We start from the raw sequence: 24,580 nt of genomic DNA, 5'->3' as shown, positions 1-24,580 counted from the left end.
CGGCGGGGGGGCACGGCACGGGGGTGGCACAAGCACCCACGTACCCACAGAAAGGAGTGGGTTTCCGATGGCCTTTTCCGGCACGACACTGGGCAGGGGAGCGGAGGGATGGGCTTGGGTGCCTGTCACGCACACGAGGCTCCAGCCACAAATCACGGTCTCGGCATGGGGTAGCCCCTGCCCTGTTGGAAATGTGAATTGCAGGGGTGAGTGCTAATGACATGGTTATCCATCAAGCCCACATTACGATGCTGTTAGCAACTAATTAACAAATACAATCAGCCCGCCAAACTTCCACAAAGGAAAGCCTATCAACAAGAGAAAAGCCGTAAAGAGTCAGGCGAGGCAAAGTTCACCACAATGGAAGCGGGAAATCGTTTCCAATAAGGGAAAGGGACGAGCCGTTCAGGTAATACACATCGGACACACCAAAGGGGGGGAGGGGGGGGAGAAAGAGAAAAAAAAACAAAATAAAAAGGAAAAACACATGGGCGACGGCTGCCAGGGGCCAGCGTGCTGCGATGGCCAGCGTTTCCTCCAGAAAGCGGAGCTCGGGGAGGGTCAGTCCTGGGCCCCCGCGCCCGCCCGGTCCCGGGAAGGGATACGGGACACGCACCGCCGCTCCCAGCAGGCTCGCCTTTCCGTCGCTGCCTCCCGCGGGCCCTCCGCGGTCACCGGCGGCAGGGCCCACCCGCGCCCCGCACACGGGGGCTGGCAAAGGCGCGGGCAGCTGCCCGCTGGTGGGGCTCCCAGAGCCCGGCACTAAGAGCCGCATAAAAATAACGGGGTGGGGGGGTGCGGGCAGGGCGCGTAATCACAAATTAAAATAAAAATAACACGGGGGTGGCATGGGGTTTTTTTGTTGTCTGAGTTTTGGGGGATCTGGGGTTCCCCCTCCCCCCCAATTGCTTATACTCTTATCTAGCGGGAGCAGCGGGTTTTTTACCATTCAATGCCCGGGCAGCTTCGTTGCCGGTTTCCCGAGCCAGCCCGTTCCCGCTGCTCCCAGTGAGATTTCACGGGTGTAGAGGACAGGATTGCAGGCCGGGATAATTTTTTTTTCAAAGTAAATGAATTGCGTTTCCAAAGCTGTTGGGACACCTGCAGCCCTCCCCGTTTTGAGTGGGATCCCCCCACCCCCACAGGGGGGGATTGCCTTCCCCCGGTGGGTTTGGGAGATCAGAAGGTACCGGACCTCCTCCCCACCGGCGGGGCAGAGGGCTCCCGAGAAGACACCCCGCAATATTATCCAGCCGGTCACCTTAAATCGCACATTGCAGGAGAAGTCACGGCGGAAGGGTTCTGCAGTGCGCGCTTCCCGAGCCAAGAGCAGCCGCCGCGCAGCAGGCGCGCAGCAGGCGCGCAGCCCGCCGTCCTGAGAGCCCCCCGGGGAAATCACGGCGATCTGCCCGTGAGCACTTGAAACGTGCACGCTCGGCTGGATTTATAGCTTGGTTGATGTTAGCCAACACTTTCTGTTACTGCACAGATAGTCAGAATAAAGTCGGAGCGGTTGTGCAAGCCGAGAAAGGAGGAGGCGCTGGAAACGTTACCAGCAAGCGGTATGAGCTCAGCGGAATATTGCTTACAGCCCAAACCGGGGGCGACCCAAGGCCAAGAGCCTCCTGGAGAGAGGAGCCGGCTCCTCCGAGGGGCCGTGCCCCCCACGAAAGCGGGTTGTGGCGCGGGGGACGCAGGCGGCCCCGGGGGAGAGGCTATGGGGCCCTGGCAGGGCCAGCGCGGGCGGAAGGTGAGGCTGGCATTGCCGGGTACCTCGCAGGGCACCTGCACCCCTGGAGGCTCTGGGTGTGTTGGGGGAGGGGGTACATCTCCGCGGGGTGGAGGCAGTGCCCGCTCTTCTTGCAGGACGGGAAAGAGAGGGTCTGCAGCCGAAGGGGAGGGGTGTGGAGGGAATCGAGCTTTACTTGTCACCGCGAGGAGGCAGTGATTTAAGGAGAGCAGCCCTTCTGCATCTCCCTTCGCCTCTCCCCAGAAACGCGCCGCGGAGGCTGCGCGCCCGCGAAAGTTGCGCGCCCGCCGTGTTTGCGCAGTTTACGGGAACACAACCGGACTGCAAAACAGACACTCCGCAACCCATTAAAGTGGCCCACCTGTTTTTTCAGATCATGCCCCATATCAAAGCCGGTTTTCTTCATTATATCCTTCCCGACAGATACCATGAAATACATCACTCGTTTAGATATGGGAGCCGACCTCTGGAGGACGACTAGCGCGGAGCACTTTGATGTTGAGAGACAGATTTCAAATGACAGAAAGCCCCTTCCATGTTTCTAATCACCCCACGCCAGGGGCCTGCCGCTGATGCGGGGCGAGGCAGGCGGGATGCTCGGCCGGGCCAGGCGGGGCTGGCAGCCTCCTTAAGCCGCGCTGCCAGGAAAGCCAACACGGGCGCATAAACAGAGCTACAGACTAAAGTCAACAGCGAGCTGCAGCCACCAGCAAACAGCCCGCGCCGGCGTGGAAACGGAGCAAAAGCGTTTTCTGCATCCCCAGCTGCACCTCCGCCCCCCCACCCCCCTACCCCACCCCCCGACGAAGGAGGCTTAGGAGTAGCCGATACCTGCTCCCCCAGCCAAGGCTTTTTTGCAAGACGGTGCGCTGAAAGCATTACAGACCTTGCTAACACTTCTGCTCACGTGCAAGCCTTTTATCTCGGCAGCGCAGTTGGAAAAGCTGAATCACCACGGAGGGAGTGAGGACTGAAGGGTATTTTTTCATATGCAACAGGCTGCTCTTTATTTGATCTTCACAGTCCCTATTTCTATCAATATTCCTAAAGCTGAGGGATCAAACACGGAAAAATTAAAACCATGCTACCACGCTAAACAAGATTAAGATGGTGGCAATATATTGACTGCTCCTTGGGGAAATAACCTTGTTGCTGCAGGAGCCGAGGCTGTTCTGGAGGCAAAGGTTGTGTTTCAGGACCGGGCGACAGGAAAGAGGTTTGAGAGTCTGCATCCCAACCTGGCCAGCAGCAGCATCAAGCGCCCATGCTCCTGTCCCCCTCTGTGCTCCCAGCCCAGCAGGATGGGCATCGCTGGTCTATGGAGTCAATGAACTCTGCCAAGCTAAGCTCAACGATCCCTGCTTTTACATCCACAAGGAGGCATCTTCAAGTGAGTCCCACTGTTGGTCTCAAGGGATTTTGACTCCCAGCCTAAAAATGGAGTCCCACATTTTCAACCGTGGATAGCTTCGAGATCTCACTTAAAAACCACAACTGGAAATATGTCTGGGGGAGCTGGAATCCTTCAGAGCTTCTGCTGGGGAAGTTTGTTCCTCCAGAAGTGCTTTGCACTCACATTGCTCCCCCTTTGACACTTAAGAGTTAATTTTTTTTAAAGGACTTCATAACCTTTTGAATTCCTGGCCACCTGTTCTGGCTGCTTATGCAGAAGGAGAGCTTTTTTTGGAAAGCCCAGCCTCAGCCGTGAGGCCAGAAGTCCCTTGAAAACGCAAGTCCATGTCCTGCATGCCTTTCGCTGAGGGATCCTCCATATCCAACCTCTCCGTCATTCCTTGCTTTGCCAAGGTCTTGTCGGCTCTCAGGGCAGGGTGGAAAGCCTCTCTTTCCTCAGGGATGTGGGGCCAGTGACAGGCCACTGCACATGCATATTTTGGAGCCTTTTGTAAGTTTTCTTACGTGGCAAAATCTTTGTAGTGCTTTTTACTTTAAAGATCTCTTTTTTTGATGTTGTTTCTTCCTTTTCTCTCAGGAAACCCACTCCCTTGTACATCTGAAGCAGGCTGAGATGCAGCCAATTGTATTAGTTCTGGCTGGAGCAAAAATGCATAATGAAACACTGGATGTGTGGTGTGAGTCCAAAATAAATGGTCACTAGCAGAGCCAGCAAAAACCTGCAAGCACAGACAGGCTGCAAAAAGTAAAAAGCTTGGACTCTACCTGCGGTGCTCTACATTTTTGCAACGGGAAAAATGAACTCGGGGTTCAGAGAGCTTGCTTGGGAAGAGACACTGGGGTACCCTGCCTCTTTGATTATATGTGTGAATTGTGATGATTCTTGCATTTTTTTGTGAATACAGCATCTGTAAGTGGGAGAAGGTGTTTTATCTCCTAACCTGTATTCTCAAAGCACTGCAGTTTGGTTTTTATGTGCCAGATGTCAGCGTGCCCTGATTCTTCAGGCAGTTGGGATTAAAGCTTCCCTGTATCAGAGAGGTGTTACAAGGATAACCCCATTAACGCGTGTGGAAGTCTGGTCCTAAAGCGATAAAGACCCTGTCAATATTTACACAGACAGCTGAGCTCATGGAAATTTTGCCTTATTAGCCCCACCTCATTATAAGGAAGTCGTTGGGAAAGTCAGCAGTATATTACATTCTCTTTTATTTTTAATTAAACATCGACAACATATCTGGTGCTGCTTCACACCGCAAGATTCAGAGGGTCACTGGTCTAAATATTTCACAGTCTGCAGGGAAATATCAAGTCTCAAGCAAAGGAAAAAAGTAACATAGCTGCTACAAGAATAAATCTTGCCAGTCAGGCCTTTTATACTTTTAAGAGTTACTAAAATAGTGGGTAAAGAATAACCAGGGGATATAATTTATTTGGACATTCAAAAGCCTTTTGATAAACACACATACAAGAAACTGTTAAGGAAACCTGGTAACCACAAAGTGAGAGGTAAAGTGCTGTCATGGATTAAAATCTGGTTATAAATGGGTATGGAATAAATGGCCAATTCTAGTAGGGAAAGAGATTAATAATGAGGTGCCCTAGAGAGCAGGACTCAGACCAATATTGTTTAATGCTTTATTAATAACCTGGGGGTGAATAGTGATGTGGCAAAAATTGATGTCAGTAGAAAAGTACTTAGCTTAGGTCAGGAGCAACTTCAGAAGAGTTTAATAAATTGGCGGGACCGTGTGCAGAAGCATGAGGGCAGCTTGGAATACACCTTCAAAACCTACAGCAGTGCTCCTGCTCCTCCTGGCATGCGGGCACTGGCGAAAGGACAGGGCCTGTTCCACCTGTCTGCAAAAGTGAGGGTATTTAGCTGAGGGCAGGCAAATGCTTCCAAGCATCTCAAGTACTTTTTCATGCCTCCTGGTTGCTGCCCAGCTCCCCTAGTTAGTTATGCCAGGAGGAAAGACTGAGCTGCCATAGGGCAGGCCCCTCTATCAGCCTGTGACTAATAGCCCTGCAAGCTCCTCCAGTAATTGTTTAAAAAAGCTGCTGTGAGTTCCCATGGCTGATTCTTCCCTGCGGACATGCCAAAGGCTCTAGGTCACCTCTCACAAGCATTTCAAAAATTACGTGTTTGGTCTGATGAGAGTGACATGGCCGCAAGCCTCAAGCCCTCTTAGTCTAAGAATGCAAGCTCCTGGGTGCTGCCTGGCACCTGGAAAAGCAAAACCTGCCAGCACAGCTGGGGTGCAAAAAGCTATTTGCAAATAATAGTCACTTCATCTAGTGTGTAATGGGGTAAAGGCACAGGCAGCTGCCTGAACTTACTCCATGGAGTATTTAGGTGAGTTGTTTACGCTGTGGCTTTTTCTTCCTACTGACTTCACTCGCAGTGTAACTGTGTCTTGCCGTACCTTGTTGATGTGAACGGCAGCATCGTGACCTGGCGCAGGCCTGAATTTACATTGCAAGCTCTTTATTTGAGCCTGATACGTAGAGAAATGTACTTACCAGCAGTCTGGACAACATTTGGTGGTATCTTTGTAATCTCATTGCTGCCAGCCCTCTGTTCCAACTGTTCTGTCTTCTCCACAGTGCCATCCAAACTTGGCACAGGCTCCCATGGCTTTTGAAGGTAATGACATTCATGGAAATTCAAACGGCTGTTTTTCACAGGGATTTATTATTGTTTTGTTTTTACCCAGTGGGTCATTTCCAAGGATACTATTCTGGAAAAGAAAGCAACTCATAAAGAAAGATTTTTAAAAATCCTCTTGATATGACTTGTAAAGTATTTTGAAGTACCAGCCACAAAAGAAATTGTTTTTAAATCCCCTCTTTCATCTGATGATTTATATTACATTAGAAATGCCCCGCATCCCCAGCATCAGAGGACCCCAGAGTAGAGGGTGAGGTGCCAGTTCCCAAAAAGTCCCCTTTTCCCCCCAAAGCGAACCACTTCGGGTGGGAAGTGAGAAGTCCACATGCATGTGGGAAGTGATTTCTTGCTGATCCTGCAGCAGCCAGGAGACAACCCAGGGCTCCCTCTTCCCAGTGAATCACACCACCTTGCCTAGTCCCCACATTTGTGGTTCGATCCAAGCTCTTCCTGGCTTGTGGGCACTCCTGGAATTCTTCCTTTTACTTCTTTTTTTTTTTTCATAATCTGAAATGAAAAACCGTACATGCATGCACATAATATCCATTCAGCCTAATAAACAATAACCTAATACTTTAATGCAGGGGGAGGGGCTCCAGGTGTGAGTAGGCTTGATTTGTGGAGCATTATGAATGGAGATCAAATGAGGGCCTGCTCAGAAGTGAAAAAACAGCTTCAGCACCACAGGGTCTAAACACCCAGCATGTGTAACCAGGGGTTCTGCGAAGGATCAGGTCGGAAAGGAGAGATTTTGCAGGCCAGGGCTGTGTGCTGTATTTGCTGCTGAGCCTGAGGCGTGATTCTCTCTGGCTATGGTTCACTGAGTTATTATGGGAAGCAAAACATTCAGGCAACATCATGGTAACATTTGCAATAAGAACGATGCTACATGTCCGTAGTGCATAGTCTTGCAAACATGAAGGTCACGGAGTGGCTTGGGATTGATGGTTTAAAATTGGTACATTTTACCATTACCACCATCACTTTCTCCATAAGTACCATCCAAAAAAAAAAGCTCTGGGAGCTAGTTCTGAGGAATCAGGATAGGCCAGAGTCTAGGACAACCTGTGGCTCTGGGCAGCTGCAGCATTAAAGAAGAAAAGACTAAAACTCAAGTATTTGACTTCCAAATGCAAAGGCAGAACCCCGGCATTTCCCTGGAAGTGGCTGCCCTCTGCCTGCCTCACTGCCCTGGTGCGGTGGGAGGTACAGCTGCCTCCGCCAAGTCTTTAGTGCTCATCTCTCCAGGCTCCACTTATGGTCCTCTTGTCTTTCCCATCTTCACCACTGAGCCTGCTTCTCCCAGCACACCCCGTTTTCCCTCCATGCAGCAAGTCCCTCCAGCCATCCCTCCTGCTCCTTCCTCCTGCCAGCAGAGAAAATGGCGCCTTCTCAACCCTGTCCTCCTCCTCCTCTGGGCTTTTGAGGACCATGCTGATCAGCTGCAGCAATCTGAGCTACTTCCAGCAGGGCAATGCTGATTCCTTTCCTCCTGGCTCCCAGAACAATTAGAAAAGGCTGGCATTTTGTTAATCCAGGCATAATTAATCACCACCAATGGTTTTATTTTAATTTCTCTGTTTCCATAGTCTTGAAGAAATTTAGGAGCTGTGTGCTTTTATAAGTGGTTATAGAAGATAACCAATGCTGATATTTTGCCAGGCATAAAATCCTTTGTAGCAGTAGTATTTTTTTAGAGGGCCTAAACAATTTTGGATTAAAATCAGGACAGAGATACAAGGGCCAGTCTGGAGAGGTACAGAAAGAAGTTGTCTGATCTTAGTTCTTCCAGCAGCATAGAGCAATGGAAAGGATCAGGAGCAGAGTATTTTGTACTCAGAAGATGATTTCTTGCTGTCTACCAGTTCACAAAGGCATGGCAAAGAGGAAGGCCTGGATCTGTAGTTTATTCCTATGCCTTTGGTACATACCTCCAAGGATGCTGGCAGGATAATCGCAGCAGTGGTTCTTAGAGATGGCAATGTGGTAGTTTCTATGAGACTACTCAAGACTGCGTCCAGGAAAGATGTCAGGTCACTTTACAGCCTCTCGTTTGAATAGACAAGATGTTTGAATTGTTTCTCACTTAAAAAAAAAAAAAAGCATGTGAAAATGTCAGAGAATTTCCTCTTTCCCTTTCCCACCCAAATACAAAATCAAATAAAAGCAAACACATGGGACAAATACAAGAGCAGCCCCCTCTGCACGTATTCTCTGGGATACACAGGCTGTTTCCAGATGTATGAATTAGACCTCATCCAACTACTGCTTAAAGCTCAGCCTTAGCATATTGATTGAATACTCACCGCGCTGGAAACTTCTGGGAAAACTAATGCACTCGGTGGTCAGTCTCCCACTTTCTGCAGTGATACCGGTCGCTGCATCTATTCTGTGATCCTGTTGCCATCTCTTCATTCCAGTTAGACCATTTTCAAGCCTGCTAAAGTATAGATTTAAAGTCCCTGGAATGTAAGTAAAAATTAAAAATAAAAGACGGGATTTTTTTTCTTTTTTGCCTGAATATATTTTAATCAACTGTTGCTATAGTGTAGGAAATATATAGTCCTGACAGCATGAGCAGTGAAGTACACTCATGGTGAAAAAGCACAGCATCAACACTGCATCATGTATTTAAAAAACCAACTGCATCATGTGAAAAAAATACCAACAACCACAAATATTTAAAAGCACATCAGGATCTGCACTCAGAAACACTTCAGAATTTTCACATATCATGTGGATGAACATCTCACATAACTACTTTTGCTAATTGGATATCTGTGTGTGTAGTTGAAGACCCCAGATGAGAATTTTTCAGCAGTAATAGTAAGTACATGGTCAACAGGCCATCGCTGTACTTGTGCAGGGCTCATCCCCTGCATTTTTGGTCCCAGTTCTGATCCTAACCTGCTTCAGCACTGATCTTTCTGCTTCTGAGTGATATTGGTATGAACAAGGTTGGCATAACCAAGGTTCTGTGGCTATAGAAGTACAAGAGGCACCTCAGCTGTACAACAGCCAATTTTATGGTGCCATGTCACTCAGGATTTTTATCTTCATGTTGTGCACCAGCAATGCCTGGGCATCCCAAGAGAGATAACAGCCTATGAATTGGGGTCAGGAACACTGTCAGGCTGAGAAAAGAGCTGCTTAAGCTCATCAGCAAGTACAAAGTGCATTATAGGTGCCTGGCTTAAGGCTGAAAGGTGATGCTTCTGCACTTGTGATTCAGACACTGAAACACCTCATGGCAAGTGGCTGCTGTGAAAGACCAGACACTGAGGCTCTGTACTGCTACCCCATCCTGTAACCTAGTGGTTAGGAATTTCACCTGCCATCCAGCAGATGGACGTACCTGGATCCCTGTATTGCATGAACAGGGTTCATCCCCAATCCCTCATCTCTTGCTGGAGTACTCTGGCAGGAGAGTACAATAGGATTCCCTTCATCATGACTACTAAAGCTGGGCTGTGTACCTATGTGTAACTATGTCATAAGTTATTCTGTACTCTGGTGTTTTTTAACAGCTGCTGCGTAAGAGAATTGAGAGTCAGTCCCTAGTTAAATGATGAACAGAAGAAGCAGAGACACACAGCACACACATTTCTAGAAGTTGGGGCACATTTAACTCTAAACGCACAAAAAAAGGTGGACTTTAAGGCCAGTCTGCTGATGTCAGCTTTAGGAAAGTAAATTCTCTGACTCACAGATGCCCTGCGGTGCTCTGTGAGGCCGGCAGAGCCCTAAGGATGGCTGCAGGGTCAGGCCCTCCCTGTGTGTTCACACCTGCATGGCTTGGCGTGTGCCCAGCGGGAACGTGAGCACGCTGCAGCCTTGGCTGGCTGAGACTGACCTGCCAACGGGGTTTGGGCACCTCTGGGTTAAGGGTTGGAAGGATTTCTGAGGATATTTCAGGTGCTTTGAGAGGCAGCTAATGACTACATCTCTCTGTGGAGGTGTTTTTCTCACAACATTTTGCAGGTTCCTTATGGATGTACCCTCAGTCAAATGTGGTTGTGATTTGCACGGGGCTTTTTATTCCCACTTTTCTCTAAAGCGTAATTAATACCAGCCAATAAAGTGAGCAGCATTGTTTTGCAAGCAGAAAAACTATATACTTGTGTTAAAAAGTTCTTTATTATTCATAAAATATTCCTTGATAATTTGGCTGTATTTACCCTGAGAATTAAAAAAAAATATGCTGCTATTCAGGAAAAAAACAAATAAAAAATTGTTTTAATCCTCAAATCTAGGTCAAAGACTGGAGACACCTTTGAATCTAGCAAAATGACATAGATCTGAACTGCTTTTCCAGAAACGCTGAGAATTTTATATTCTTTGAGTACCCTGATAGGCTGAAAATACTCCTGAGTGATTAGTAGGCTCTCAGCTACTGCTCCAATTCATAGAAATTAAACCTTCCATCATCTGGTTTTTATATTTGGAAAATGTCAGCTATACTTCCTATCACATATATTGTTGCTTCAATGCACTGAGCCTTCTGTGAATTTCAAAACATATAACTCAGCTCTCAAGCATTTCTTTTGTAAATATTGATAATGGTTTCAAGTTCTTTATTAAATAACTTTTTAATGAGTTTGAGGACAAAGAACTATTTTTTCACAGTCTCAAGAAGATAAGAATCATAACATATCTTTCTGTACCATGGAACACATGGTTCTCAATACCTCATTGTGCAGCATAGGTTTTCCTCGCATTTAAAAAGTTTACTTAAACAAAAAAAGCCCACAATTATAAGAAATAAAATCTAAGCAGGCCATACTAAAATGTCCAAAATTGCATGCAAATGCTATGTGACAGCTTTGCAGGTCAGCACGTGCTGGCATTTGGAGCAGCACTAGAAAGCTCCCTTTACTTCTTTAATCCAACAGCAGGAACAACTACAAAATGCCACCATCGCTCCTTAGCAAGGTTCAGTGCATAGACCTCTCCTTGCTCAGTATTATTTATTGCCTGCGTTTTTACCAGAAAGGATCCCTGTGTATATGCTTAGGATCGAAGACAATAAAATATTATGGCGGGGTTCACCAGGGGAAGTTTCCAGGGAGAGGTTTTTTATCAGTTTACAGGCATGGTCAAAGTCCTGCAGGGGAGTTCCTCTTTGGAGCAGGCTGTGAACAATTTACATGGGATAGGTAAGAGGAAGTCTTTAGGGTGCCTTGAAAAATATTAAGTTATAGAAGTTCTGACCCCTGTCTTCCAGACCTGGCCCAGAGGACTGATGTTTACTAGCCAGCATGCGGCTCTCTAGGAAACTGCATACTGTCAGTGGAAGTAGGGTTATTTTTTTAATACTTTTCAATTAAAAGTTGGACTGGGTAGCAGTATACTAAAACAAACATGCTGTACAACTAATTTTCTCTATAAAAAACCAAATGTTTACTTTTGAACTTAAAAATGTTGCCTTCAGGCATATAGTATTCCAGCCAGCTGTAGTTTAAACGCATGGTGTAGGTTCTGTAGCTTGCTTCTTCATTCAACACTCAAAAACATTCATGTTTGCTAAGCGGAATTAAAAGCCAGCTAGGAACAGATTACTGGTCCCCTGATATTAGCCTTTCTTCTCACACATTCCCTTGAAGACTTTCAGGTCTAATAATAACATTTTCCTGTGCTGGTCCTATTGACAGCTTGAAACCTTAATGATGATCCATTTGAAATGTAAATACTTGGTCTTATTTGCATGTTTATTCAAGGGAATTTGTATTGAATAATCTAGCTGTGACTACAAACAGGTCAAGAGAAGAACAAGGAAGTTTAGGTAATTTTAGATGGCGTTTAGCCTGGCCCACAGCTGGACATGTTACCAAAATTGTGCCTTCCCAGAAGGCTGAGAGAGACATCTCAGCCTCTCCAGTCTCCACCTGTGCAATTTTTCTCTTTAAAATTAAATACAAAGGCTTGCATTTATACTGCTTGTTGGGTTTGGGTTTGGGTCTTCTTTCCCCCCCCCCTGCAGTCAGGATGGCAACAAAGCCACGGAAAATCTCTATTAAACATGTAACCAAAACATACGGGTTGGGAAAGGAGCTGTTGTTGATTACTGGCTAGCAGGTTCTTATTTGCTTCTATTATTTTAGTGATGCTGAGTCTTGGCTGCAGTGTTCAGGACATGTTAGGGCACCAAGAGCATTCCAAAGGTATCTTTTCAGCCGTTTCCAGTTAAGGAGTATATATTACTGAGTTGTGAATTAGAAGAACCATTCAGTCTTCCATCTTTGTCATTGTGCCAACACACGGGAAATAACCTCGTCCTAAAAGCTGAGCACCTGCAACTCTCATTAAGATCAATCTAATGTCACCCATTGCTTTTCAGAGTCCTAAAAGGGCCTCTTAAAATCTACCTGCTTCAAATTCCCCAATGATTTATTGGCACAGAACACAGATTACTTGTCTTGGTATCAGGGATTTCCTTTCTTTTGAACAGGAACATAAAAAAACAAAGGAAGTCTAAACTCAAGTAATGTGAAAATATTGTGTTTGATTCCAATCCATACATCCAAAGTTACAGCTGAATGTCTGGCTTTAACTTGAAATGCAATGCCTTGACTCTGCGTATGATCTTATGGTATATAAAATGTTTGGAAGCCTTTGAAAAAACAGAAATATTCTTGGCTTTGTTTGCACTCTTATTACTATGCATTCTTTAATGCATTTATAGTTGGCTCAATAGATCTTTACATTTATCAATCTTGGGTAGCAAGTTTCAGGACTCATGAAATCTGTGTCATTACTGATTGTAATTGTAGTACACTGTCAAGTCTGTTGGGCACTTTATAGATGATGTATCTTGAGGTAAGAGGATCCTCACACATAGATGGTGTAGTCCAAAAGCTTGATCCAAATCTTTCTGATCCTTTTCCATGCTATTTCAGTGACATGCAGCACTGAAATTTATTTCAATGTTACACAGGGCTAGAAGTTTGAAACGCTGAGTGCTCCTTTCTTAAGAGGTGAGCAGTAAAGTACAGGCACCTGCAACTGTACACTGCCCTGAAATTGCCCTACTTTTGCCCTTTTAAATTCAGACAAAGCAATAAAATTTAATGTATACATGCACTTACTGCATTAAAATTAATGGATTTGTTTACAGACTGATTACTGACCATGAGTTTAAATGAAATTAGTTCTCCTAGAAGATGGCTAAGTACCCTTAGAAGAGAATACTGGGTTTTAGACATAGTTAAAATGCAGCATAGAGAGCAATGAAAATTTCATGCTCAACATGCTCAAATACCTTAGTGATCTCAGGTTTTTTTTGCTACGTCCTGACAAGAAAAAATATCTGAGCTCCATTCAACAGCTCACTCAAGTTTGAGTTTAAAGCAAAAAAGTATCAGTCGTCTCGAAGGGTTTAAATATAATCCCTTCTATTGTACGCTCTTTTTTTCCATTGCTTTGTGTTCACTTTTAATCCTATCAGAAGTCTTCTGTAAGAACACCTAAGCAACTTTATACATGGCTTATTTTAAAGACTAGATCATACATTCATCAAGCACATTCAGCAATGTTCTCCCAGGGGTGATTTTTGTATTATGAGAGTAAAACTTTAAAGCACATAATTAATTAGCAGTCAGAGCTAGCTGGATGTGAATGGAAATGAAGAGCTTGCAATCAGACAAAATTAATACAGTCACGTAGTTTGCAGAGGCTGCAAGCCACACATCAGCCAGATGTGTGCCTCCTGGAAGGGGACAGTCCTTATCCCACAAGTCTGTTATTGAAAAGAAACCCTTTGCCATTCTGTGAAGCGATCCTCAAAGATTTTAAATGATCCAAAAGATGATATTGTTACCCATACAAGTACTGATCAGTGATTCACTCTTCAGTCAGTCAACTTGAAATGCATGGAATTCCTTCAAGGCTGGAGTACAAATCAAGGGAAATGAATGTGTTCCCAGGTAAGACTTTAATTGATGGGAAAAGGTATCTCTACTAGGAGATGACTGGAAAACAGTGTCAATTAACCTTGTACTGTAATTTCACTGGGACCCCATGAGCTCTGAAATCAAAGCTAGTTCCACTGAATGCTGTCTGTGCTCACAGTCCTGTTCAAAAGTTAGCAAAGTATTATCTTCACAGCTAGTCAAGGTGAACAGTTAAAGTACGATGGCATTGCATTTATGTCTGGACTGTTTATTATACTTGCAGCACTTTCTAATTTAGTAATCTTTCCTCAGTTTTGCATTCATTGCATGTGCTCATAATAGATGAGTGAAGTTGAGAAATGTGAGTTATGTATCAAACTTTGCAGAAACATCAAGAATATAGGGGGTCTCCCTGTGCATCTTCTAACATGTTAATAGACATACATGCAGGTGATATACTTAGCAATCAACATGTGAATTAGCATTCACAGTTTTAGCTATCAACACCTGGAAAGTTGGCAGAACCACGCTCAGGATTTGGGTTACAGCTTTTTTCACAAGGTGTGCAATTGTCCTAGGCAAATAAAGCCCTTAAGCCCCGTAAGAAGCTTTAGAGTTCGCAGTTACTTTAAAGGACACTGAAAGCCTCATAGCTTATGTGGCAAGACCTTCTGGCTCTTAACTGCCAAACTCAAACCAAAGATAACAGTTTGTCTCATGAGATAAAAAACCCATCCTGATAGATGTTCCTAGTCCTACACATGGTTAGCAGTTGGGGATCTCCGCATGGAAGGCTACAGGGATTTTTCTTTAGCTCCTTCTATTAGTTACCTGCCAGGGAAAAAAAAAGAGTTGTGCAGGTAACGCAATGTTCACCTTATTTTCGTCCTGAATATGAGCTCCCCAATGGTGCCAGAGAAAATAAGTAGCTTTATGTCATATTGCAACAGTGGACGAAGGGACATATTCCTGAACCTAATCACCATACGTAAGAAAGGCAGCATTGTAGCTAGGACGCAGAGGGAAGAAAGGTGTTCTTGTCTAAAGGATTCAAAAACGTTGCTGCTGAGCAGCTGATGCCTTATTTACTTTCCTGTTTTTGTCTGTCTTACAGAAAAGAAGACTACGGAAAAGGAGACTACGGAAAAGGAGACTTGAACACACTCACTCAGCGCTTCTCACCTCAGGCGATGAACCTAGCAATTTCATCTATCAGTTACACCAAACCACAGCACACTTTTCTAAGCTTAGCTTGTTATTGTCTTTCAGGCTGCAGAATAACCCAGGGCAATGGAACAGTTACTGGCACTATAAATGTTTTCAGACACTGAAGCTAGTAATATGCAACCTTATTTGAATTAAATTACCTCTTTAAGACAGTCTGAAACCGGATGACTTCATATAATTCATTATGTTTAAGAAGGCAGTTTAGTGTGGCAAGTTAAAACCCATTAAATTGCTCTGTAGTTTTCTTGGCTGTGGTTGTTTATCTTAAGTGAAAGTAATTAAACATAAATATTTACTAATATCCCAGGCTGTGAAATTCTATAGCCAGTAAGAGGAACAAGGAGAACTGACCCAGCGTTGGCTTCCTATGTTAATAACCCACGCTGGCCAAAAGGTTCTTGCTGACTTTTCCACAAACAGGGCTGGCCGATGCAGAGCTCTGGTGGGGAGTTCAGAAGCCAAGCAGTTGAATTTATTTAAACAAGGGGAGGAAACCACTACTCAGATATGACCTTTTTTTTATACACAGGATTAATGCAATGGCCATAAGACACCGCAAGTAAAATGTTTTTTTCCCTACTGATCCTGAATAAAGACCTACTCCAAAAACCTGTTGATGTCAATGGAAAAAGCCCCACTGAGTTGCATGGGTCGTGCATGACAACCCTACTTTCTCAAGCGCTGTAAATAAACACAGGCGAGCCCAGCCACAGAGGGAACACTGCCTTCTCCTGCCCTAGCCACCCCATCTCACTCCTGCTAAACCATCTCCCTCCGGCCAACACCAGTGTTGCTGTGGCCACACGGGGAACCGATACCAGCAAAAAGCAGGGTTGGGGCCACCAGCTTAGTTTAAGATTTCTGTTGCTGTAAAGCAAATGCTCCCCCTTTCCAAGCTACTGCTAAGCTGGTGAGATGGCAAACACTGGTAGAAGCAGCAAACTGTGTTAGTCTAAATAATATAAACTCCCAGTATGTATGTTATTGAAGGGCCTGTCAGGATACCAACGAATGGGTCCAGGCTGGCCCAACATGCCCAGTGAACATCTCAGGGTTAATACTCCAGCTGAGACCTCTTCAGATCTGATTTCCAGGGGCAGGTGTTTGGGAAATAGTACTCTTTATCTTTATATTCCATTTGAAACTAAGGGGCCTCTTGTAACTCTTTAGGGCTCCAAGGTAACAGAGTTAAGCAGAGTTGAATTATTTCTATGCTGTGGTACTTCACTAAGTTTATCTATGGACAGATTTTGCCCTTTATATACATACTGGGTCCACTTCATGCTTATAGTAAGACGTCTCTTCCCCAGCATCTGAGAAAAGGACTCTCATAAAAGACCCAAGTCCTTCTATGTTGTCAGAAAAATATGAATCTGCTTAGCTTGAAGAAGATATCGATTGCTGGCCCAGGGGCACTAATCCCAAAGTGAGGTACTGAGCACCGTGAAAAAGAGCAACAAAACCTTAAAGCAGATGGTGATTAGGGATGGACATATGCCTGCTCCTCCGCCTTCTCCATACCTGCTGCTTTCAGTTGCGTGTGTGTGGCAGGGCATGAGGGCAGCACCAGGCTGGGGCAGCACAGCCCCTGCAGAGCAGGGCGTGCAGGACTGTTTCCCAGCCCTGAGGGCAGGTGCTCAACCCTCTGCCCCCAGCACAGCACTTCCATCACCAGAGCCGCAGTGGGGTGCCCCGGGGCCACAGCAGCACCCCTCAACTGGAGGACTCGGTCAAGGAACATTATTAAAAATATGATGAAGCTCCAAACCCAAGCAGCTCAGATGGAGCAGGTGTCAGGCAGGGGGAAAGCTTGAACTACATAGGCAGGGGAGGTTTATTAGCAAACTCTTCTGTTGAGCTTTTACCCAAAGATCTCATTGCTGCATGTGTAATACTGCTGAAGTCACTGCTCTTTTTTAAGACGAATGAGGAACACTAAGTTGTCACATTCATATTTGTCATCCACTTCCACCCAGGACAGACTGTGGAAGGTTTGCCTGACAGGGTGCTCCGTGCACAGTCAGAGAAGAGGATTAGAACAAGAGTAATTAATTTGTGGAGTGGGTTTTTGGCGTGGGTGTGTTGGGGTTTTTTTATTTATTTTTTATTATTGTCCTGTGAAGTAACAGCCTTGTAAACTATCTTCCCTGTCCAGCAAGGAGATGTCACATGAAGAGTGATGCTGCACACTTCCCCCCTCCCCACTGAGCCCTCAGAAGACATTCTATGAGGGTTCAAGTCACCCCTGGACCAGTATTTCTTTGCACCTCCTGCGAAACAGGGGGGGCAGTTCATGCAAAGCATGCTGCTAAGACACATGATGTATTTCAGTCATGGTTAAGTCCAAAACTTTCTGCCAAGAACGAGCTTGTTAAAAGCTGCTTTAGTCAGAAAGATGAAATACTAAGCTGCCTGCCTTTACAAGACAATAGCTCATAGGAACCGAAATTCAGACATTTTCCCTTGGAATAAGCTGGCTGGACCATTTTAGTCTTTTGGGGGTATAAAGCTCAAAGAAACTGCCAAAATGATTTAAAAAATGAGTTATATATGTGGCTGGGAAGTAATCTGTGTGTTCTGCTGGAAAAGATTACCCAACGCGTGCTCCCAGCTCTGCACTGCCAGCCAGGTGCCTGCCTTCCTCCTCATCATGCTTCTCACAGGCCTTTCACTGATGTGCTGTGTTGGCTAATGGTGGGTAAAACATAGTTCAACACAGGATTCCCACTCTCTTTGGCAGCACTGTAGCAAGGGGCTAATTTTTCTGCTGATAAGGATTGACAGTGAAAGAGGATATCTGACAGTTGCTGAGGCTGTTGGACATATAGGGAAGAAAACTGTTAAAACTGCATTTATCGAATGAACAAGCCCTTATCTAATTTACAGATCAGTCAGCCAGAGTGGCCTTCAGCCATATTACCCCAGGCTGAATTTTTATCAGATTTTTTTCACCAAATCAGTAGGATTTTATTAGATTGATACCTTGAAGGCAAATTGCCAACAAAATTTCAAGTCCGAAAGTGATAATTTAGTAGATGGCATGTTTCTATCCAAACTATTGCTAAGCAAATACAAAGAGTTAGGCTTAGTACTTTTATCTGAAATTTGGAAGGCAGCTTTCCATAGTCTGAGAGTGTAGTCATCTCCTTTCTGCACACAGAGGACTCCTGGGGTCCAAGATGCTTCGTCTAGGAATATGCTCAAATCTTAAACCTTCCTGTTCATACAGTAAAAAGATACAAATGAAGCAACCTCTGGCTGGTTCTCAGACCCAGGGAGCCAGCCTGCAGTTGCCCTAACACTGTCAGTGAGCGTGGGAACAGGGCAAGCCTTGTGTGGAGCTGGGCTGGGTATCACTGGGCGCAGTATTGCTAAGCAAGCCCTGGCCTGCTGCGTGCTGGCTTGTAGGTGGCACTGAGAGCAGAAGCCCAGCCAGAGCCCCTGTGAACTGCTGTGGCATTGCTGGACAAAACAGAGATAAAATCTCTGCTAAGTTTGAGGCGGGGGGGGGCGGGGGGGAACCAAACCCAAACCCAAACCAACCACCTTTCATGCATTTATGCATGAAAGTCAATTTCGTTCCTAGTGCTGCCTAACAGAGAGCAAAGCTGCTTTTTTTTGCTTGTTTTGGTGTCCAAAGGCTCTAAGAAACCCTCACTAGATGTTGTAGCAAATCTGATGCCAGCAAATTTTATAATTTCTGTACCTTCAGGGATTCATCTACAAATTTATCCTTTTATTCTAATTACTGTGTGTGTTTTGCTGCACAATGTAATTCAACCGAGCAAATCAAGAAGAAAGATAAAAAGAATAAAAGTTTCTTTCCATTGCATTTAATTGGGAGTTTCCTCACAACCTGTGTGGCAATAATAGGCTTAGAGTCTTATTTGTACAGTAATGCTTGATTTACTTGTTTCTCCCCTTCTTCCTTTCTCTTCCCATGGTGGCACATTATTGTTTCAAACCGCTGGTCTTTGCTGTGGTCTCTTGTTTCCCACAACTCGCATTGCTGGGGTGTTTACTTCCTGGATTTAATTCTAATTTAGCTACTACACTAATCCTTAAATAAATCTTTTTCAGTTCAGCTCTTTCCCTTAACCCTATACACCAATGTTTACACTAATTTAAATAGGCAGGATATTAGATTAAAGTTAATTGAGGGAGTCAACATAGTAGTCCAGTTTCTACAGGTTTACACCCCTGAAGAAAATATTAAAAGCAGCCCTATAAATTCCCCTTTCTCATAGAGTGAGGGAGAATACATTTGGAGAGTGGCCCACTATTAGGTTTTGGAAACCCAAGTCATTTGTATCATATGTTTTTCAAATCATCAAACATAATGTAAGACAACACATGCAGCTAAGCTGAATTCTCCTGCATTCCCATTTCAGGGCTGACAGCTCAGGAAAGCCATCTGTACATAGCTGGAGAAACTACAGTTTTCCATGAGAGCAAATGACAACATATTATCAAAGTGTAACAATCCATATAGTATTTCCAAACAGTAAAACTAAAATGAAAAAAAAACCCCAAACCGTAGCAAAACCCAACAACTTGAATTACGTGTGTTGGATGTTATGGTTTTTTGAAAGAGGCAAAAGTGAGTTTTTAAAACAGCTAATCTAGTATTCCAACTTCTAGCTCACAAGTTATTTACACCAACATCTGTTGGTGCAAATTTTCACCTGTAATTATGTGCAAGCATGATCTAAAGCATATAGGCATCTAAAACCCAATATAATGACATCTACGTGATAAAAACATCATCAGATTTAATACAGACCAAAAAAACCAGAACACCACCCTAACATTTTGAAAATTCTGTTCCATAGCTTTTTTTGGTTCAACATTGGCACTGAGATAGCAACTTCAAGTAGTAATTTTATTGTGCGCTGTATTGCACAGGCATATAAGAAAATGACTTATGAGTATTACTGCAGCTGTGCATTTCATTTCTGTCTTTAAAAAAGTTACAAAAATGCCTAGCAATGGAGAGGATGCAGAACTACATATAAAATAAATAGTTAATTCTACTCTGCAAATCAATACCTATCAGTCTCCTTTTGAAAAATCTAAATCCACTTTTGACTGCAATGTTCTGGAATTCCCAGAGCTGAAAGCCACACAGAGTCACATCCCTCTCCTTTTAAACTGCAAACACCTACCTTTCTTTCATGTCCCCGTGTAACGAGTCTGGTGCTAACTTACACCAATTAATAACGTGACCCAGGGTGAAAAATAAGCAGCAAATGGCAGCAAATCAAATTCTGAACTCCTCCTATCAATCGCTTGTCCATAGCCTATGCACACATTTATGTAATAAATTCACTCACTGTACTACGCTGAATCCTGTTAAAACCTGAATGCTCTGGGGCAGAAGTTGTAGCTTTTCCCTGCCAGGTAGGTGTTTACGAGCCTGGTAGCACCAGAAGCGTTTCTGGAGCCCACAAACATAATTTAGCTGCAGTAATGTGAAATTACTGAGCCTGTCTCGTGCCGACATGTGTTACACGCAATTGTAAAAAGGAAAAAAAGTTTAACAGCTTAGCCACAAAGGAATGTTTATATCTGATTACACTAACTGCTAATTTAATGGTAGTTAATCAGTGGCATGTAATACAAGCCAAGCAGCCCAATGGATTTATTGATGAATGGCATTTAAAGTTGTTGTTAGAAAACTGGTGCAGTTGTTACATTAAACAAGCAGGCGCAGAGCCCTATCAAACAGTAGCGCGTTTGCTAAGGGCAGATTTCTGCTTCAGCTTACAGTGCTTCAAATCCTGAGTTGCTCCAAATTTACACTGAACCAATAGGCCAGCGCATAAGCTGCAGGCCCAATCCTGCACAGCACAGAAGCGATCCCCTGAGGTTGATACCAGTAAGCACCACATTGCTGGGATGGGCTCTGAGTTTCAGAGGAAAGCAGGCACCTTCCTGGAGCCTGTGGGCTGCTCCTACCTGCCTTCAGCCACTGGAGCAAAAATATACCGTGAACAGCAAGCCACCAAATCACTCGACGCTTAAATAGTGGAGTGAGATTTTTAGTCTTCTGTTTTCCTGTGTGCCTGTGCCGCTCCACACCAGCTATATGTATCTAAGGTGCAAGGAGAACATTTCTTCATCCCTGAAGTCAGCAGGGGCTGAGAAATGATGCAGCCCCAGTGCAAATGCAGTACTGGCAGCTGCACAACAGCATCACTCCCTAATCTGTGAGCCTGCCTATGTCTGGGATGTGGGGGGCTGATTTAGGGGAGAAGAAAAGAAAGGTGCAACTGCCTTATCCCCTCTGGCAAGTTTGATTTGCATGGATGCACACTCTTCACCTCCCCAAACCTGACCCATACAGCTGCCACGTACCACACAGCTTGTTTTCCTTAGCATGAAATATGAGCAAAGGGAGTCAGCGAAGCAGTGCTGGAAGCAGATTCCCACAGAGTGCATCCATGCCAGAGATTAAAAAGCAGAGAAAAACTTTTTAAAGATCAGAGTGAACCTTTTTACTCACGGAGGCTTCTCTGAGTGGCCACTGCTCCCTGCTCCTCCCTGAGTGCTGCAGCATCCAGCTATCCAGCCTCAGACCTCAACCCTTTGGCCAGCTGAAATCATTGGGAGTTTTTACTCCTGTCTTGGCTGGGATGAGGCCAGCTGCCAAGTTAGAGGCATCTGTAAAGGAGTAAAAAGTTGAAAATTATGTCAGTTATTTATTAATGGGAGACAGTTTACTGAATGCTGCCAAAATTCAAGAGCTTCTGTTTCTCTGCAAGTTTCAGTTCCTTCTTGTGCAACTGTCAGGAATGTGTCCAACGTTGCGTATTTCATGAACAGTTTTCTTTTATCATTGAACTGGAAGATTTCAAAGGCACAAGATGGTGAGTTTTCAGACTACTAGCCATGGCCAAAAGAAGAGCAGGTAAAGAAAAAAATACTGCACTTGAAGAGACTTGCCAAATGAGGTGCCTTGCAACCCAGCACTACAACAACGGGGCACTGGAGAAAGGCTCACATGAAACATAAAACCCAGTTAAAACCTTGACACTGTATTAAATTCACCCCAATGATATTATTGCAGGGAAAACAAAAACGAGGATCACAGTAATTTCTTGTTCAGAGCTAAGCGTAAGTCAACCCTTAGAGGAGGCAGTTCATTAAATCACGTCTCAGCTTGAAGACAAGTATGGGGAGCCCCAATGGGCTTCCAGTTCCTGATAGAAATAGTGAGCTATGCTAAACCAGTTGCAACCTCCTGGAGCAATTTATTTATTAATAAAATCTACCATTAACATTGTAACTCATGTTTGATCCTGCATGACACAGGTATAGAAATTAACATCTGAAAGTGAAAAAAAAACCCAAACACAGGACAGGAGGCACAGGGGAATTAGATCTGTCAGATAAGGGAGCTTGGCTGGGGAGTTTCCAGATGACCCTCCCGTGGTGACCGGATTGGGCACATGAAGTACTTGATGGACCTTATTAATGAGAAGGACTTGCAAATTCTGCATGCATCATCACAAAACTCATTTGCTACTGCCTTACTTGGTAGACCCAGTGAGGCTGGTACACGCAGGCACGTGGGCACTTCCAAAGGACTGGGAGAGGTGGGATGGGATTCCTCTGCCTTTGCCTTAGTCACTGAGAAGTCGGATATCTAATGTAAGCTACTCATCTAGGCTTCCTCTATAATCAATATTCCATAGATGAGGTGGGATGAGACACTGCTCAGATGCTTTTTGCCCATTTCTGTGTCTAGTTGGAAGAATCACCCTCAGGAGATGCCTCTGCATCAGCTGTTAAGGGTGCAGAGCTGACTAGCTTCAGCTTGCTTAGCTGACTAGCAGTAGGTGAAATAATCCCCTTCTGGATGAGTATTGCTCAACCTTATGCCCTTTCTCATTGCACTCCTCCCTAGGGTCACAGCTGGGAAAGCACACAGGCAGCTGCAAGCCCAGAATCGAAAGAAAGTCAAAATGCATTTGGAGTTAAATCTCAAATGCAAACAAAATTGCTGAGGTGTACAAAAAAACTATACAGATCTGAAGGTTTAGACATCAAGCTTGCATTTTCCAGAAACAATGAGATATTTCTGATCTCCCAGGATCCACAATCACCCAGCACAGGGCTAAGGTCTGCAGCAGCATTGGGACAGTCAGCACCTTTCTTGACATGTTTGCTGGGACCAGCAAGATAAGCAAGTTAAAGACAGGCTTTTTCCCTTGTCTTCCCTCCAGCTGGCAGCACCCTTCCTAGGAAAGTGCAGGAGCAAAGGAGGAACGCCGTGGTGGCTGGGGGGAGGGGGACTGGGAGCTGGGGCCCAAGACATCCTTCTTTTTGGGATGAATCCCATAGGGATGGGCCCTGGCAGCTCAGATTGGCAGGGGGTTGCTGAGAGCAGCAGGACAAACACCCACCTTCTCCCCCAGCCTTATGGGAACCCACTGATCTGTGCCTAAACAGCTTTTTAGGAGCATTGCAAATGTTTATCAAAGTCATGAAGGATACAAACAGCATTGTTCATCCAGGGCAGGAGACCTGAACTCTGTCAGAGCAACCCATGAAGTCACTTAGAAAAGAATCACTTGAATTAAATTAAACGTAGGAGCCTCTGCATTTGTGGAGCTAGAACCAGCTACACCGCAAGCTAAGTGCACTGCAAACCTGTATTTGCAGCTGAACTAGAGACCAAGTGCTTACAAATGGCTCTTCCGTGTCCCCTGTAGATGGAGACAAACATCAACTTGGACCATTCACTTTCTTCTCAGCTCTTCCCCATCTTTCGCCATTCCTGTTGTGCTGGGCTAATTCCCCATCCTGTGTATTTTTGAACAGACCATTAAAAAGTTGTGGTGCCAGTCACTTCTCAGGCAAGAGGGAATACTCTTTGCATAGAAGGATTTGTTGCTTGTTTATTTCCAGAGCCAATTTTTTATTTCTTTCCAGCTCTGCAGATATTAAAGAGCAGCAGTGGTAGACACAGACTGTGCTGTGGAATTTGCTGCTGGTCTGGTATAAACAGCCCATCCTGTGTATTGACCTAATGTAAACAGCCAGTAGCCTATATAAACAACCAGCAGTTGAGCTCAGGCTAAATGAAGCCCCAAAGTATGTTTGAGCAGCAAGAAATCAAACATCAATACATATATTTCCAAATTGTAAACTGTTGTTTCTCTGCTTGCAAGAAAGAATTATCTTTTTTACAAATTTCTTGGAAGTTTGGCATCACAAAGTTTGCAGTTTCCCCAAAGAGTGGGGTGCCAGGGGATGTTGCTGCTGTCTCACAGCCCTCCCTGTGCCCTTGGCTGCGAACCTCCCAAAATCAGGCTGCCAGGAGAAGGAGGAGCACAGCAGCAGGGACCAAAGGAGCCTTGGGAGGGGTGGGTTCAGCCCCAACATCTCAAAGGGGATTTTGTGACTTTCAAAACTTCCCAGTGGAAAAAATTAAGTCAAAACGATTTCTCAGGCAACATTTGCATGTATGGTTATCCATATGGTCATCTTTAAAAACTGGACTGTCCTGGACCGTTGTCTCATTTCCTAGAATACTCCTCTTTATTTGTTGTAGAAGTCTATGAGAAAAGAGCAATCTTTCAGAATTATGCCTTTTTTTTTTTTTTTTCTTTCCCTTGGACATAT

The 24,580-nt window shown here is 44.8% G+C and overlaps 2 long non-coding RNA genes across 3 annotated transcripts; one reads left to right on the top strand and one right to left on the bottom strand.

The window, feature by feature from the left end:
- Window positions 1–62: 62 nt before the first annotated feature.
- LOC142055269 (uncharacterized) lies at window positions 63–5,953 on the top strand. The gene is made up of 3 exons (XR_012659861.1): window positions 63–409; window positions 1,490–1,562; window positions 2,124–5,953. It is a non-coding gene; the product is annotated as an uncharacterized LOC142055269 (long non-coding RNA).
- On the bottom strand, window positions 3,798–21,607 carry LOC142055268 (uncharacterized). 2 transcript variants are annotated; one of them, XR_012659860.1, is made up of 4 exons: window positions 21,456–21,607; window positions 8,141–8,296; window positions 5,687–7,919; window positions 3,798–3,882 (listed from the first exon to the last, which is right to left on the bottom strand). It is a non-coding gene; the product is annotated as an uncharacterized LOC142055268 (long non-coding RNA). The 2 variants fall into 2 exon arrangements; XR_012659859.1 differs by lacking the exon at window positions 3,798–3,882 and adding an exon at window positions 4,944–5,023.
- Between the last annotated feature and the right edge of the window lie 2,973 nt (window positions 21,608–24,580).

Source organism: Phalacrocorax aristotelis, chromosome 3 (assembly GCF_949628215.1).
Source record: "Phalacrocorax aristotelis chromosome 3, bGulAri2.1, whole genome shotgun sequence".
Taxonomy (NCBI): Eukaryota; Metazoa; Chordata; class Aves; order Suliformes; family Phalacrocoracidae; genus Phalacrocorax; species Phalacrocorax aristotelis.
This window is presented reverse-complemented; position numbering and strand designations above follow the sequence as displayed.